The following is a 17,506-nucleotide window of genomic DNA, read 5'->3' on the forward strand; positions in this document are numbered from 1 at the left end:
TGACGGCCATCAACTACGCCCTGCCTATCCCGTGGAGGAAATAAAATCTTCCTCCCTTAGTGGCTTCTGTCAGGTAGTCTGTCAACCTAGGACAAGAAAACAAAGCTTTCTTTGAATCCGAAGGCTGTGAACATTTGTGCGGGAGGTTTGTGTACACATTTGACTCTTCTCAAGGCCTCCTCCTGGTTGACTCCCTGCATCTCACGGCAACTTTAGCTTAGCTGCTGAAGAGCTGTTTCCTCGGCAGCTGCGCCATTCTGCATTCCCACAGCACAAGGGTTTTGACTGTCCCACATTCTTGAGAATGCTGCTCCTCATTTTTACGCTATCCCCTTTGCCTCTAGCCATCCTAGTGGTATGCAGTGGGTGTCTCATGGTGCTTTTACATTTCCTTAACTAATGATGTTGAGACCCTCTTCTCCTTTTTTTTTTTTTTTTTTTTTTTTTTTTTGGTTTTTCGAGACAGGGTTTGTCTGTGGCTTTGGAGGCTGTCCTGGAACTTGCTCTGTAGATCACGCTGGTCTCGAACTCACAGAGATCTGCCTGCCTCTGCCTTCCGAGTGCTGGGACTCTCTGTCTTTTTTGAGACAAGATCTAGACATGTAATCCTGGCTGAGCCTCATCCTCAGCCAAACAATGGCTATTATTTTTGTGTGTGTGTGTGTGTGTGTGTTTATTGTTGTTATTGATTTTTGGTTTGGGTTTTCTTTTCTTTTTCTTTCTTTTTTGCATGGGTTTTGCTTGCTTATTAGTTTGGTTTTAGGGGTTTGTTGTTGTTGTTTGTTGTTGTTGTTGTTTGAAACAGGGTCTCATATGACTTAGGCTGGCCTCAAACTCTTTTTTTGGGTGTTTTTGATTATTTGCTTTGTGTAGCTTTGGTTGTCCTGGAACTCACTCTATAGACCAGGTTGGCCTCAAACTCGAAGATGCACCTGCCCCTACCTCCCAAGTGCTGGAATTAAAGGTGTGCACCACCACCACCTGGCTGGCCTCAAACTCTCCATCCCCCTGACCGCACCTCCTAAGTGCCAGTGTGTGCCACCACAGCTAACAATGAATTTTTCACATAAAAACACTAAAATTCTAGTCGATCAAATGCTTGTCCAAAGTAAATAACTACACAGGAGCAGTTTGAGACTCTCTGAAATTTGGGTGTCCCTTCTTTCAGGCCAAAGCTTTTTGCACTTGACAGACGCTTGGTAGCTCTGAGCTGCTTCTGAAGATGGTTTCCACAGTGAGTGGAGGTTAGGAGCACTAGCAAGCAGCTGCCTGGCTGCTCATGGGCCCAAGTCCCATCTCTAGCCCCATTTAAAGACATTCACATCTGCTGGGTGTGGCGCACACCTTTAATCCCGGCACTTGGGAGGCAGAGGCAGGAGGATCTCTAAATCAGTCAGGATTACATAGTGAGTCCTGGTCTCAAAAACCATAAATAAATCACCTGCAATGTTTATAACCAAATCTTTATAACTGAAACCAAATCTTTCATGACAAAATTCTGGAGTCTGTCATGACTCAAGGCCAGAGTCAAGATAGAGGCCCAGGTAGACTTGCTCCAGGGAGCACTAATCCTTGGGACAATTCTTCTGCTTTCTCTCTCTCTCTCTCTCTCTCTCTCTCTCTCTCTCTCTCTCTCTCTCTCTCTCTCCCTTTCTTTCTTTCCTTTTCCATTTCTTCTTTCTGGAAAAGTTCCCTAGGGCTTTTCAGAGGCTCAAGTTCATTGCCAAGAAGGTTAACTGGAGTTAACGTTCCCAAACTTCTATGACCATAGGTATAGGTAACTTCTTGCTTCCCTCCCTCCCCCCTCCTTCCTTCCCCCCTTCCTTCCTTTTGACCAGGTTTGATAGAGACTAAGATAGCCTTAACCTCACTATGTGGCAGAGGCTGACTTTGAACTCTGATCTTTCTGCCTCTACCTCCCAGGTGCTGGAGTTATGGGCATGCACTGCCATTCCACGTTGATTGATTGGTGCTTTTTCTTAAGAACATTCAAAGAAGCCCAGGCAAGGGGACACACCTTTATTCCCAGCACTCAGGAAGCAAAAGCAGACGATCTCTTTGGCTTTAAGGCCAGCCTGGTCTACATAGCACGTTCCAGGCCAGTCAAGGCTGAAGCGACTATTTTGGACACACTCTTGGAGAGGGCTCAGTAGAGTCATTCAAGGTCACTGAAGACATGGTCTTCACAGCTTGGGTTTCGCCTCTGTCCCTGGCTTCCTTAATCACAGGACTCCCTGTCTGCTTGTTTATAGTGTTGCAGTTTCTGCTTTCAATGCTGTGGTCTTCAGGGTTGCCTGTTGACCTGGAATTCTGAGTGCTATACTGACTGTGGAGTGTGCCTTGACACTTGACAATTCCAACACTGGTGCCTGAGAGAGCGTCCCTCTGCCCTTCAGTGTCATTGGCCTGTCAGTCACTTCCATGTGAACGAAGTGACTGGAAGTGTGCATAGCCACTTCCAAAGCTCTGAGCAAGCCTTGCCATCCTTGCAAAGACAGGAATTGGCTTTTGTTTTCTTCCTATTGTAGAGCAAACACAAGACCTTTTCAATGGTGTTGGGTACATTTTCTAAGCAAGCTTCACTAAGCCTGTCTCCTGACATTCCTGCCCTTGCCTTACAGTCAAGGGAGTTCCTATGTTTTTGTGAGTGGGTGGGTCTGTGCTATTCTGGGTCTCTCTCCCGGCTGCCAACAGAGCAGGTGTTGTTCATGGGGCACTAGAGCTGCCAGGATCCCGCTCTCTCGCCTTTGTATTTAGCACTTGTGTCTGGGCTGTCTGGTGCTGCCTGGGCTGGTGTCATATTTCTTGAGCCTTCTTTTCTCGCCACATGAAAAGATGAAGACTCTTGGGGCTGGCAAGATGGTGAGGAAGGTAAAGGTTCTTGCCACCAAGCCCGCTGGCGTTGAGTGTGAGCCTTAGAACCCACGTGGTGGAAGGGAAACTGAGTCCTGCAAGTTGTCCTCTGACCTTCGTGCTCACCTCGTATACACACAGGCCAAATCACTCATTTTGAGAAAGAAGATGCCGAATCTGTCAGAAAGACATGCAGCTTTCCCCTTGGACTTTACGAAGGAGAAAGACTCCCCAGTCTTTGTTGTCTTCGTATTTAAAGAGTCAGGCAGAGGGACACATGCCTCTGGTCCCAGACTCTGCGGAGGCTGAGGAAGGAGACTAGCTCGAGCCCAGGACTTTGAAACCAATCCAGGCACCATATTGAGACCATCATAAAAACAAAAGAAAAGAAAGGAGAAGAGAAGAGAAGAGAAGAAAAGTAGAGTCACAACAGAAAACTCTATACAGGTATCTTAGGAACCAAGTAATTAGACGGCACTTTCCCATCCTTCAGTAAGCAGAGCACTTTATCAGCATACATTATTTGGTAATGGAAATAACCTCATAAAGAAAGTAGGAAGATGGCCTGTGAGATGGTTCAGTAAATAAAGATACTTGCCACCAAGCCTGATGACCAGAGTTTAACTCCAGTGTATTAGTCAGGGTTCATTAGTATAACCAAATTTATAGGATGAACACACACACACACACACACACACACACACACACACACACACATGCACACGCACGCACGCATGCACAAAGAGAGAGGGAGGGAGAGAGAGAGAGAGAGAGAGAGAGAGAGAGAGAGAGAGAGAGAGAGAGAGAGAGAGGGTTTATTAGAATGGCTTACAGGCTATGGATCAACTTGTCCAACAATGACTGTCTATGAACAGAAGGTCTAAGAATCCAGTTGTTCAGTCCATGAAACTGGATGTCTCAGCTGGTCTTCAGTATACACCGGAATCCTGAAGAAGTTGGCTCTAATGTCAGTGAAGCCAGGGAAAGAATGGACTTGCTAGCGAGGGCAAGACTAAGCAGGAAAAAAACCAAAAGCTCCTTTTACACAGGCTGTCAGCAGAAGGAGTGGCAGAGTCTAGAGGTGGGTCTTCCCACTTCAATGATTTGACTAAGCAATTAAGCCATTTGGGGGTTTTAATTCATTCCAGATGTCGACACGTTAACAATCAAAACAGCCATTACAGGGTCCACATGGTGTGGGGACAGAATGAACCTCTGCAAGTTGTCCTCTGACCTCCACACTTGTGCCATGACATATACACATATATGTGTACATATACACAATACACTTTAAAATCTTTTTTTAACGCCGGGCAGTGGTGGCGCATGCCTTTAATCCCAGCACTCGGGAGGCAGAGGCAGGCGGATCTCTGTAAATTCGAGGCCGGGCTGGACCGATAGCCTCCGAAACAATACAGACAAACCCTGTCTCCTAAAAACCAAGTGGGCTGGAAGTATATCTCAGTAATAGAGTGCTTGCTTAGTACACAGACAACAAAGGTTCCATCTCCAGCACCAATAGAGGGGGTTGGAGAACAAGTATTTCTGTGACTTGGAAAGTAAAGGCATGAGATCAGGAGTTCAAGGTCAGTCTCTGCTACTTAGCAAGTTTGAGGCCCGTTTGAGAAGCACGAGGCCTTTAATCCCAGAACTTGGAGGTAGAAGCAGGCAGATCACCGTAAGTTGGAGTCCAGCCTGGTCTACATAGTGAAATTCATAGCCAGGACTACATAGAGAAATCCTGTCTCAACAAAGAGGAGGAGAAAGAAAAAGGAGGAGGATGAAAGACAGACAAACAGACAGATGGCTAAGGCTGTAGCTCATTTGGGAGAGCACTTGTCTAGCACTCACAAAAACCAGGTTGCCATCCCTAGGACTGTATACACTGGCCAGGGTGGCAGTTCTATAATCCCAGCATCCAGGAAGAGGAGGATCAGAAGCTCAGGGTCTCATCCTCAGGTACTTAGAGCGTTTGAAGCCATCTTGAGCTACTACATGGGGCGCTGTGACTTTGACATGGCAGAGTCAAAGTCAAACATGTGTTTCTCTCAGTGGCCTCCTGAAATTCCGCCCAAGTGACAAAAGAAGCGGATTTAAAGGTGCAGGTTCTGAGAAGACCCGCCCACACAGGAAAGACATCAGCCCCTCCAAGACCCCAACCCCAGCGAGTCCAGCTTCAGGTGAGATTGGGTCTCCGGCGGGGACCGCCCGCCCATCCCCCATCCCCCTTGATCTTCCGGGCCGCTCCTGGCATCCAGAAGACCCGCCCACACAGGAAAGACATCAGCCCTTCCAAGACCCCAACCCCAGCGAGTACAGCTTCAGGAGACCTGCCCACACAGCAAAGAAGTCAACAATTCCAAGACCCCAACCCCAGTGAGACCAGCTTCATGAAAGACATCAGCCCTACCAGGACCCAAACTCCGTGTCAGCATCCCCAGCTTCAGCTGCAGGAAGGAAGAAGACCAGTGGAGACGGAAAGACCCCACCAGCACCCACTGAAAGAAGAGATGGGAAGAAGACAGAATAAGAGATCACTCAGCAATAGAAACACCAACATGACCCCACCAGAACCCAGGGATCCAACACCAGCAAGACCCGAAAAGCACTACATAGACGAAGAAGAGGAGACAGACCTTAAAAAATATTTCATGAAGATGATGGAGACCCTCAAAGAAGAAACGAGGAAATCCCTTAAAGAAATAGAAGAAAAAACAAACAAAAAAATCCATGAAATGGGGGGAAAATTCAAGAAATAAATAAATCTCTCAAAGAATCTAAAGAGCACCAAGAAAGAACAACCAAAAAAATTAAGGAAACAACTCAAACAGTTGAAGGATTGAAAGCTGAAATAGAAACGATAAAGAAAACACAGAATGAAGGGATGCTGGAAATAGAAAAGCTGGGTAAACGATCAGGAACTACAGATGCAAGTATCACCAATAGAATACAAGAGATAGAAGAGCCGGGCGTTGGTGGCGCACGCCTTTAATCCCAGCACTCGGGAGGCAGAGGCAGGCGGATCTCTGTGAGTTAGAGGCCAGCCTGGTCTACAGAGCAAGTTCCAGGACAGCCTCCAAAGCCACAGAGAAACCCTGTCTCGAAAAACCAAAAAAAAAAAAAAAAAAAAAAAAAGAATACAAGAGATAGAAGAGAGAATCTCAGGTGTTGAAGACTCATTAGAGAATATAGAGTCATCAACCAAAGAAAATCTCAAAACCAACAAATCCTTAACACAAAATATCCAGGAAATATGGGACACCGTGAAGAAGCCAAACCTGAGAATAATAGGTATAGAAGAAGGTGAAGAAATTCAACTTAAAGGTACAGAAAACATAGTCAACAAAATCATAGAAGAAAACTTCCCTAACCTAATGAAAGATATGCCTATGAAAGTACAAGAATCTTACAGAACACCAAATAGGCTCGACCAGAAAAAGAAGTCACCTCGCCATATAATAATCAAAACATCAAACCTACAGAGTAAAGAGAAAATATTAAGAGCAGCTAAAGAAAAAGGCCAAGTAACATACAAAGGCAGACTTATCCGAATTACACCTGACTTCTCAATGGAAACGATGAAAGCCAGAAGATCCTGGACAGATGTCCTACAAACGCTAAGGGAACAAGGATGCCAGCACAGACTACTATATCCAGCAAAGCTCTCAATTACCATAGATGGAGAAAACAAAATATTCCATGACAAAGCCAGATGTAAACAATACGTACCCATGAATCCAGCTCTACAGAAAATGCTAGAAGGAAAACCTAGAGCCAAGGAAGATAACTACATTCACAAAGACACAGGCAATATATAATCACACTTTACAAAACACCAAAAGAAAAAGGGAGGAGAAACTACACAAAATAACTTCACTAACAATAAATCAAGCACAAACAAGGATCACCAATCAATGGTCATTAATATCCCTCAATGTCAACGGCCTCAACTTGCCTATAAAAAGACACAGACTAGCAGAATGGATATGAAGACAGAACCCTTCCTTCTGCTGCATACAAGAAACACATCTCAACATCAAATACAGACGTTATCTCAGAGTAAAGGGTTGGGAAAAGATCTTCCAATCAAACGGTCCCAAGAAACAAGCGGGTGTAGCAATCCTAATATCTAACAAACTAGACTTCAAATTAAAATCAATCAAAAGAGATGAAGAAGGACACTTCATATTCATCAAAGGAAAAATGCATCAAGACGAAGTCTCAATTTTAAACATCTATGCCCCAAATACAAAGGCACCTACATTCGTGAAAGAAACATTACTAAAGCTCAAAATGCACATAAAATCTCACACACTAATAGTAGGAGACTTCAACACTCCGCTCTCACCGCTAGACAGGACCTCCAGATAGAAACTTAACAAAGAAACAAAAGAACTAATAGAAGTTATGACCCAACTGGGTTTAACAGACATCTATAGAACATTCCACCCAAATACAAAGGGATATACCTTCTTCTCGGCACCACATGGAACCTTCTCTAAAATTGACCACATAATAGGAAACATAGCAAATCTCCACAGATACAATAAAATTGGAATAGCCCCCTGCATCTTATCAGACCACCATGCATTAACATTAGAATTCAACAATAACACAAATCGCAGAAACCCTACAAACTCATGGAGATTGAACAATGCACAATTGCACCATCCCTGGGTAAAGGAACAAATAAAAAAAGAAATTAAAGACTTCCTCTATTTCAATGAGAATGAAGACACAACATACACAAACTTATGGGACACTTTGAAAGCAGTGCTGAGAGGAAAGTTTATAGCACTAAGTGCCCACATGAAAAAACTGGAGAACAGTCATACTAGAGAATTAATAGCACAGCTGAATGTTCTAGAACAAAAAGAAGCAAACTCCCCCAGGAGGAGCAGACGCCAGGAAATAATCAAATTGAGGGCTGAAATCAATCAAGTAGAAACCAGAAAAACACTGAGAAGAATCAATGAAACAAAGAGTTGGTTCTTTGAGAAAAATCAACAAAATAGATAAATCTCTGTCCAAACTAACCAAAAGACAGAGGGAGAGCATGCTAATTAACAAAATCAGGGATGAAAAGGGGGACATAACAACAGACTCTGAGGAAATCCAGAGAATCATCAGGGCATACTTTGAAAATCTGTACTCCACAAAATTTGAAAATTTAAAGGAAATGGACAATTTCCTGGATAGATATCACTTGCCAAAACTAAATCAAGAACAGATAAACAATCTAAACAGACCTATAACCCCTAATGAAATAGAAGCAGTCATCAAAAGTCTCCCAAACAAAAAAATCCCAGGCCCAGATGGCTTCAGTGCAGAATTCTACCAGAAATTCAAAGAAGAGCTAATTCCAATACTCCTCAAAGTATTCCACACAATAGAAGCAGGAGGCTCACTGCCAAACTCTTTCTACGAGGCTACAATTACCTTGATACCCAAGCCACACAAAGACACAACTAAGAAAGAGAACTATAGACCAATTTCCCTCATGAACATTGATGCAAAAATACTCAATAAAATACTCGTAAACCGGATTCAAGAACACATCAGAAAAATCATCCACCATGATCAAGTAGGCTTCATCCCAGGAATGCAGGGATGGTTCAACATTAGAAAATCTATCAATGTAATCCACCATATTAACAATCTGCGAAAGAAAAAACCACATGATCATCTCACTAGATGCTGTAAAGCCTTTGACAAAATCCAGCACCCCTTCATGATAAAGGTCCTAGAGAGATCAGGGATAACAGGAATGTACCTGAATATAATAAAAGCAATATACAGTAAACCAACAGCTAACATCAAACTAAATGGAGAGAAACTCAAAGCAATTCCTCTAAAATCAGGAACAAGACAAGGCTGTCCACTCTCTCCATATCTCTTCAATATTGTACTTGAAGTTCTAGCTACAGCAATAAGACAACAAAAGGAGATAAAGGGGATACAAATAGGAAAAGAAGAAGTCAAACTTTCACTATTTGCAGATGATATGATAGTTTACATAAGTGACCCAAAAAACTCTGCAAGGTTACTGATAAACACCTTCAGCAATGTGGCAGGATACAAGGTAAACTCAAAAAAATCAGTGGCCCTATTATATACAGATAATGAAGTGACTGAGAAAGAAATCAGAGAAACATCACCCTTTACAATAGCCAAAAACAACATCATATATCTGGGGATAATGTTAACCAAGGAAATTAAAGACCTGTATATCAAGAACTTTGTGTCTTTAAAGAAAGAAATCAAAGAAGATACCAGAAAATGGAAAGATCTCCCATGCTCTTGGATTGGTAGGATCAACATAATAAAAATGGCAATCTTGCCAAAAGCAGTCTACAGATTCAATGCAATCCCTATCAAAATTCCATCACAATTCTTCAAGGACCTGGAAAGAACATTAATCAACTTTATATGGAAAAACAAAATGCCCAGGATAGCTAAAACATCCCTATACAGTAAAGGAACTTCAGGAGGCATCACCATACCTGACTTCAAGCTCTATTATAGAGCTATAGTCCTGGAAACAGCTTGGTATTGGCACAAAAATAGGCAGGTAGACCAATGGAACCGAATTGAAAGCTCTAATTTTAACCCACACACCTATGAACACTTGATTTTTGACAAAGAAGCTAAAACTGTACAATGGAAAAAAGAAAGTATCTTCAACAAATGGTGCTGGCATAACTGGGTACTGGTATGCAGAAGACTGCAGATAGATCCATGTTTATCGCCTTGTACAAAACTTAAGTCCAAATGGATCAAAGATCTCAACATAAATTCAGTGACACTGAAACTTTTAGAAGAGAAAGTGGGAGATACTCGTCAACGAGTTGGTACAGGAGACCACTTCCTAAACATAACACCAGTGGCACAGGCACTGAGATCGACAATTAACAAATGGGACCTTCTGAAACTAAAAAGCTTCTGTAAGGCAAAGGACACAGTCAAAAAGACAAAAAGGCAGGCCACAGAATGGGAAAAGATATTCACTAACCCTACATCTGACAGAGGGCTAATCTCCAAAATTTACAAAGAACTCAAGAAACAAGTCTCCAAAACACCAAAAGATCCAATTAAAAGGTGGGGTACAGAGCTAAATAGAGAATTCTCAATAGAGGAGGCTAAAATGTCCAAGAGACACTTAAGAAAGTGCTCAACATCCTTAGCCATCAGGGAAATGCAAATCAAAACAACTCTGAGATAACATCTTACTCCTGTCAGCATGGCTAAAATCAAAAACACCGAAGACAATTTATGCTGGAGAGGATGTGGAGAGAGAGGAACACTCCTCCACTGCTGGTGGGAGTGCCGACTCATACAGCCTCTTTGGAAATCAGTATGGAGATTCCTCAGGAAAATGGGAATTAATATACCACTAGACCCAGCAATTCCACTCTTAGGCATATATCCAAATGAGGCAAGTTCATACAACAAGGGCATCTGCTCCACTATGTTCATAGCAGCCTTATTTGTAATAGCCAGAACCTGGAAACAACCTAGATGCCCCTCAACTGAAGAGTGGATAGAGAAAATGTGGTACATTTACACAATGGAGTATTACTCAGCAGAAAAAAACAATGGAATCTTGAAATTCGCAGGGAAATGGATAGCACTGGAAGAAACCATCCTGAGTGAGGTAACCCAGTCGCAAAAAGACAAACATGGTATGTACTCCCTCATATATGGATTTTAGACATGGATCAGGATAGTGTCAGTCTGCACTTCCACTGATAGTCTGGGAAACAGGAAAGAACCTAAAAGATATGCATATATGCATAGTACCCAAGAGAAGAGGATGGAGACAAGATCCCCTGAATGGATAGGGAACACGGCGAGGGGTGGGGGGGGAGTGGGACCTGGGAAGAAGAGAGGGGGTGAAGAGGAAGAGAGTTGGTCATGGGGGAACAGGACGTTGAGGGGGTGGAGGTAGAATAGGGGGAAGAGGGAATCATAGGATCGAATACAGATCAGGCACCAGAGCGACCTCGAGTGATCTAAAGGGATAACACCAATTGGCAAGCTAAGCAATAGTGGAGAGACCACCTCGAATGCCCATTCCTGATAATGAACTTGATGTCTATAACCATCCAGGAGCCTTCATCCAGTGACTGATGGAAGCAGAGGCAAACACACAATTAATCACTGAACTGAACCCAAGGAACCCAGTGACAGAGAGAGGAGTGATGAGCAAATTGGCAAAGAATGCGCTGGCAAAACCAGCAGAGACAGCTGATCTGAACAGGGGAGAGCTCTTGGACCCCAGACTGACAGTGGGGAGGCCAGCATGGGACTGATCTGGACCCCCCCAAATGTGAGTGTCAGCGAGAAGGCCTGGGCAACCTATGGGGCCCTGAGCTGTGGATCAGTGTCTATCCCTGGTATACAAACTGTCTTCGTGTGCCTATAGCACAAAGAGGGATGCTCTCTCAGCCTGGACTCTTAGGAGAGTGCCTAGACCCTACCCAGAGTAAAATGACAGACTCTAGATATCCCCTATGTGGAAGGATTTGGCAATAGGGTGGGAGGGTGGGGGGGGAAGAGGAGTGCGGGAGGAGGGGAGGGAGAGGGAACTGGGATTGACATGTAAAACAAGCTATTTAAAATTAAAATAAAAAATTATAAAAAAAATTCTGAGCAGGGCAGGATGGCATAAGCCATCATTAGCAGCAGGACCATTGCAATGGTAAAAAGACCTTTGGTATTTTAGGCAACTGATTCTACAAAGCGTTTTGCAGAACTCCCAGTGTTATACAGAGAAATGATTATTCAAAAAACAATTTTTTAAAACTATTTCACCCAAATAAATTTATATACAAAAAAAAAAAAGGTGCAGGTTCCAAGAAAGCAAAAGGAGCTCGAGGGTGAAAATAGTACGTTTTAAAAGGACTTGATTTTGAGAGTGGGGGCAGGGGTGGGTCTGAGGAGTTATGGGGAATAATGGGAAGGGTGAATATATCAAAATGCGTTGTATGCATGTGTGAAGTTCCCAAAGAATTAATAAAAATACTACAGAAAAAACCCTTCAAAAAGAATAAAACAGTAAGAATAAGACTATGAGATTTGTGGCTGTGGAATCGGATGAAGGAGGCTTGTGGGAGAGCGCGTTAGTGGCACCAGGGCAGAAGAGGCTACCAGTGTGTTCCTTGGAAACGCTCAGACCTGGGAGGGACCAACTTCAGCTTCTGCTGAGCGTGGGAGGAAATGGGGAGCTGGTTTGAAGCATGCATTAGAATTACCTTTTTCTCTTGCTCACATAGCCAGAAGAAAATGCCTGCCCCAGCTCTCGTCGCCCCAAGAGTCCAGAAGTTGATTTCTGGAACGAGTGACTGAATAGGTCAAGACTCAGACAGATGTGCTGGGGAGGTGACTTCCTATGTGAGCAGGAAACCCGGCTTCCAATCCCTAGGGCTCCTGTAAAAAGCCGAGTGAGACGAGGCGGCACATGCTTTTGCTCCCAGTCAAGGGGAGGGAGGGGCAGCGGCTGAGACAGGAGAATCCCTGGTGCTTGCTGGCTGGTCATTCTAGCTGATTTTTTGAGCTTTGGGCTCAGGGGGGACCGTCTTTCAAAAAAAAATAATAAGGGGCTGTTCTTCTAGAGACCCTGGGTTCAAATCCCAGAGCTCACACAGTAGCTCAAAACCATATTTAAGTCCTGTTCCAAGGGGTCTGGTCCAATATCCTCTTCTGGCCTCCTCAGGCACCAGACATGCATGTGGTACCCAGATGTGCATGCAGGCAATGCACTCATACACATAAAATAATGTTTTTAAAAATGTGGAAAGCAAGACACCCAGTGTCACACACACACACACACACACACACACACACACACGCATGCACAATGATGATGGTGATGTTGATGATAAGACTTAGAGATGGGTGACATTCCGGAAGGCTGATAATAAGCTCCCAAAGTACTGACACTAAGTACTGAACTGTCCCATCTGTTCTCCAACAGAAGAATGAGCCTTCCTTGAGGGAATTGTTCCATTGAAATTCTGAATAACTGGCTAGGGCACAGTGGCCCTGTCATCCTAACTTGAAGCTGACATTACTAAGTTTCCTTCAGCAGTGCTGTGAGTCACCACGGTTCAGTGTGAGTGACCATGTAAGGAGGCCTCCCACTCGAAAGGCAGAAACTAAACAAGTGCGGGGAGCAGGGGAGATGACAAAGCCATCGCAGGAGATGGACAATGCTTCAGCAATAGATGAGACTGGACAGTCTCCTTAAAAAGGCCAAGTAACAGCAAAACATTTTCATGACAAAGTTTCCCACAACAGAGAAAAATGGGTAACAGAAAAGTTTTTAAAAATGAAGGCTTAACTCTGGCAGTCTCATAGACAACCAGTAGAATTTAAGAAGCAAAATACCAGGAGGAGAAAAGTCTCAAAGAAATAACGGGGAAAGTCCCTGGGATGCGAGACCAGAGTTCCAGATTCCAGGGACCTGTGTGGGGAAACGCATAAACATATTTGTCTAAGCTGTATCCCAAAAGGTTCAGAACAGTAGAGGTAAAGAGAAACATTATCAAAGTTCTTTGAAGGGAGCCTAAGGTCCCATGTACATAGCCATTCTTTGGTGTCAATGGAGTTGGTTCTGGGACCTCTGAGTATACCAAAAGCCATAAAGTCGAATCCATTGAATCAAATGGAATGGAATAATACCTACACCCTTTCCGTATACTTTATGCCTAGACTTCTTGTAATGCATGCTCTATCAACAAGTGTTATCTATACTGCACTTCTTAGGGAATAGTGACCCAAAAAGAGTCTTATGAATTTAGAACACACACTGTTTATTGAACCTGCTGACGAACCCAAGAGAGCAGGGGACCAAGTGTACAAGTTCTGGAATCAGCTGAACAGTGGGGTTCTCAAGAACATTAGAAGCCGGGCGTTGGTGGCGCACGCCTTTAATTCCAGCACTCGGGAGACAGAGGCAGGCAGATCTCTGTGAGTTCGAGGCTGGGCTGGACCGACAGCCTCCAAAACAATACAGAGAAACCCTGTCTCGTAAAAACCAAAAAAAAAAAAAAAAGAAGAAGAAGTAGAATGTGGGGCTGGTGGAGTTGAGAGCAACCTAGCATGTATGAAGGCCTGGAGCACCCGACAGCCCTGCGTTAATCAGAAAGCGCTGCCGCGCCTCTGTAATCTCAACCCTTGGACAATGTAGGGAGGATGATCAGAAATGCAAGGTCATCTTTGGCAACACAGTAAGTTTTGGTCAGCCAGCACTGTAGTGAGGACAGGAGCTGTGGAACCCAGAAAACTTGAATCTTTCCAGAGATGCTCAGAAGTAAGAACAGAAGAACTAGGTGACTAATTGGAGGTGAGGGGACAGGGAAGTGTTAACAGGGAGTCAAGGTTTCTAGTATAGGGACACATTCATTTTTATTATTAGGAAAATTTGGCTTTCTAATGCTGCTCTAACAAATTACCACAATGTAGTATATTGGCACACATTTGTTAACTGACAGCTCCAGGGGTCAGAAATGTGATACCACTTCCTGGGTTATATCCAAGCTATTGTGCATGGAGTTTTTGTTGTTGTTGTTATTTGGAGGGGGGTGTTTTGGTTTGGTTTTGGCTTCCTTTCAACTCTGTCTGTCCTGGAACTCACTCTGTAGATCTGCCTGCCTCTATGTGTGCCTCCACGGCCTAGTTTGCAGGTTCTTGTTTGTTTGTGATCTTTGCAGAGCCGGAGATTATCAACACACTAGGTAGCTAGGTAACGCTCTACCCCTGAGCTACATCTTCAGCCCCAGGACTGTGTCTGTCTGGAATGATCCATGGACTCTATGGGATAAATCTGCTCTTGCAGAGAATCTGGGTTCAATTCTCAGCACACATGTGTTAGTTTACACCAATCTGTAACTCCAGTTGTAAGAATTCTGACACCATCTTCTGGTCTCCTCAAGCACAGCACATATGCAGATGCACATGCAACCAAAAGAACCTGCACACATAAAGATAAATCTAAAAGAAACAAGCAACCACCCACTGTGCTTTTAGTCATGGAAGTGACAGTTAGAATGATGTTATCAAAGAAGGCATAGCCATAACTGAAATCATATGAACTGATCATTTTCCTTCTGACCAAAGGGCTGGGGCTCTAGCTCAGTGGATCATACAGCTAGCATGTGTGAGGCCCCAGGTTCAAGTCCCAGCAGTGCCAGAAGAAGTAAAAGGGAAAAGGAAACCTTGATGCCAGGTTGCCTAAATAAATAGTATTTCTGACCAACCTTTTCCCAAAGCCATCAACTTAAAATATTTTATAAAGAGCCAGACTCTGGTGGTGCACGCCTTTAATCCTAGTGCTTGAGAGGCAGAGGCAGGTGTATCTCTGTGAGTTCGAGGCCAGACTGGTCTACAGAGTGAGTTCCAGAACAGACTGCAAAACCACAGAGAAACCCTGTCTAGAAAAAAAAATACATGAATCAGTGGTATTTGCTAATTAGTAATATGATCCTTCCTAGCTGTGTACACGGCTTTGCAAGCATTTACTTAGTGTAAAGACTCTATGTGAATATCTTACTCGCATCTTGTGAGATGAGGAAACAGAGGTACATAAGGGTAGGGAAACATTTGTGTGAGGCAACATTATTTGGGAGGGTCTTATTACATAATCTAGGCCGGTCTTTTTGCTATGTTTTTTAAGACAGGGTTTCTCTGTGGCTTTGGAGTCTGTCCTGGAACTCGCTCTGGAGACCAGGGTGGCTTCAAACTCACAGAGATCTGCCTCCCGAGTGCTGGGATTAAAGGCATGAGCCACCCTTGCCCCGCTTAATCTAGGCTGGTCTTAAACTCACAGCAATCCTTCTACCTCAACCTCTGGAGAGCTAGGATTATAAGTGTACATGACCATACCCAGTGTTTTGTTTGTTTTTTAGGTTGGGAAACTTGCCTCGGTTTACAAATCCAGTAAGTGCTCTTAACCACTGTTTGAGACCTCTGTACAGGGCCCATGGAAGCCAAAGGACATCAGTTTCTTATCCAGAGATTGTCCCCTCTGTCTCTTTCCTCCTTGCCTACCACTGGAAACCAGGGTTCTGGGGCTGGAGAGATGGCTCAGCAGTTAAGAGTGCGTACTGGCCGGGCGTTGGTGGCGCACGCCTTTAATCCCAGCACTCGGGAGGCAGAGGCAGGCGGATCACTGTGAGTTCGAAGCCAGCCTGGTCTACCAAGCGAGTACCAGGACAGCCTCCAAAGTCACAGGGAAACCCTGTCTCGAAAAACCAAAAAAAAAAAAAAAAAAGAGTGTGTACTACTCTCAGCACACACACACAAGGGATCTGACACACCCTGCTGGTCTCCCTGGGCAACTGCACTCATGCACATACCCCAGCAGACACATAGACACACAGATAGACAAAGCAAATGTTCTACCAATGACCAAAACCACAGCTGAGTAAGAGCAGGGTGTGGTGGGTGACACGGGCCTATAATCTTTGTACTTGGGAAATAAAGACAGGAGAGTCAGGATTTTTTTTTTTTTTTTTTGGTTTTTCGAGACAGGGTTTCTCTGTATTGTTTTGGAGGCTGTCCTGGAACTCACTCTGTAGACCAGGCTGGCCTCGAACTCACAGAGACCCGCCTGCTTCTGCCTCCCGAGTGCTGGGATTAAAGGCGTGCGCCACCAACGCCCGGCGAGTCAGGAATTTAAGGTTACCCTTTGCTATGGAGGGAGTTGGAGGCTAGCCTAGGCTCCAAGAGATCTTGTCTCAAAAACAAAATGATTTTTTTGTTGTTGTTGTTTTTTTAATCACTAGCTGCTCACACCTTTAATCCCAGCACCTGGAAGGCAGAGGCAGGCAGATCTCTGTGAGTTTGAGGCTGGTGTGACCTACAGAGTGAGTTCCAGGACAGCCAAGGCTGCAGAGAAAAACCCTGTCTTGAAAAAGAAAATCACTAATTATCCTTTTTCAATACCCCTTTATTACCATGGTGATGGGGATCACTGCTAATTTGGACCTTAAGTGTACTTCAGCTTTTATATTTGAAATTCAGGTTGGGTTGGACATGGTGGCACACACCTTTAATGCCAGCATTCAAGAGGCAGAGGCAAGCAGATCTCTGTGTTCAAGGCCAATCTGGTCTATAGAGTGAGTTCCAGGACAGCCAGGGCTACACAGAGAAACCCTCTGCCTCCTGAGTGCTGGGATTAAAGGTGTGTGATGTCTCAAAAGATAGACAGACAGACAGACAGACAGACAGACAGACAGAAATCAGTTCCAGGAATCCACACTTCTTTCTCCATTTTGTTTCTCTTTGTCTCTCTGACTCTGTCTCTCTCGTGTTTTTGAAACTGTGTCACGTACAGAGTTCAAGGATACGCTTGAACTCTTTGTGTACTGGGGCTGATTTTGAATCCTTGATGCTTTTGCCTCTACCTCTCCTAGCATCTTAGGTTCATGTCACCATGCCCAGTCTTATTCCTTTAAGAAAACAGTATAGCCGGGCGTTGGTGGCGCACGCCTTTAATCCTAGCACTCGGGAGGCAGAGGCAGGTGGATCTCTGTGAGTTTGAGACCAGCCTGGTCTACAAGAGCTAGTTCCAGGACAGCCTCCAAAGCTGCAGAGAAACCCTGTCTCAGAAAAAAAAAAAGAAAGAAAATAATATAACCAGATGCTGAAG

The sequence above is a fragment of the Mesocricetus auratus genome, unplaced genomic scaffold (genome assembly GCF_017639785.1).
Source record: "Mesocricetus auratus isolate SY011 unplaced genomic scaffold, BCM_Maur_2.0 Super-Scaffold_100676, whole genome shotgun sequence".
Classification (NCBI taxonomy): Eukaryota; Metazoa; Chordata; class Mammalia; order Rodentia; family Cricetidae; genus Mesocricetus; species Mesocricetus auratus.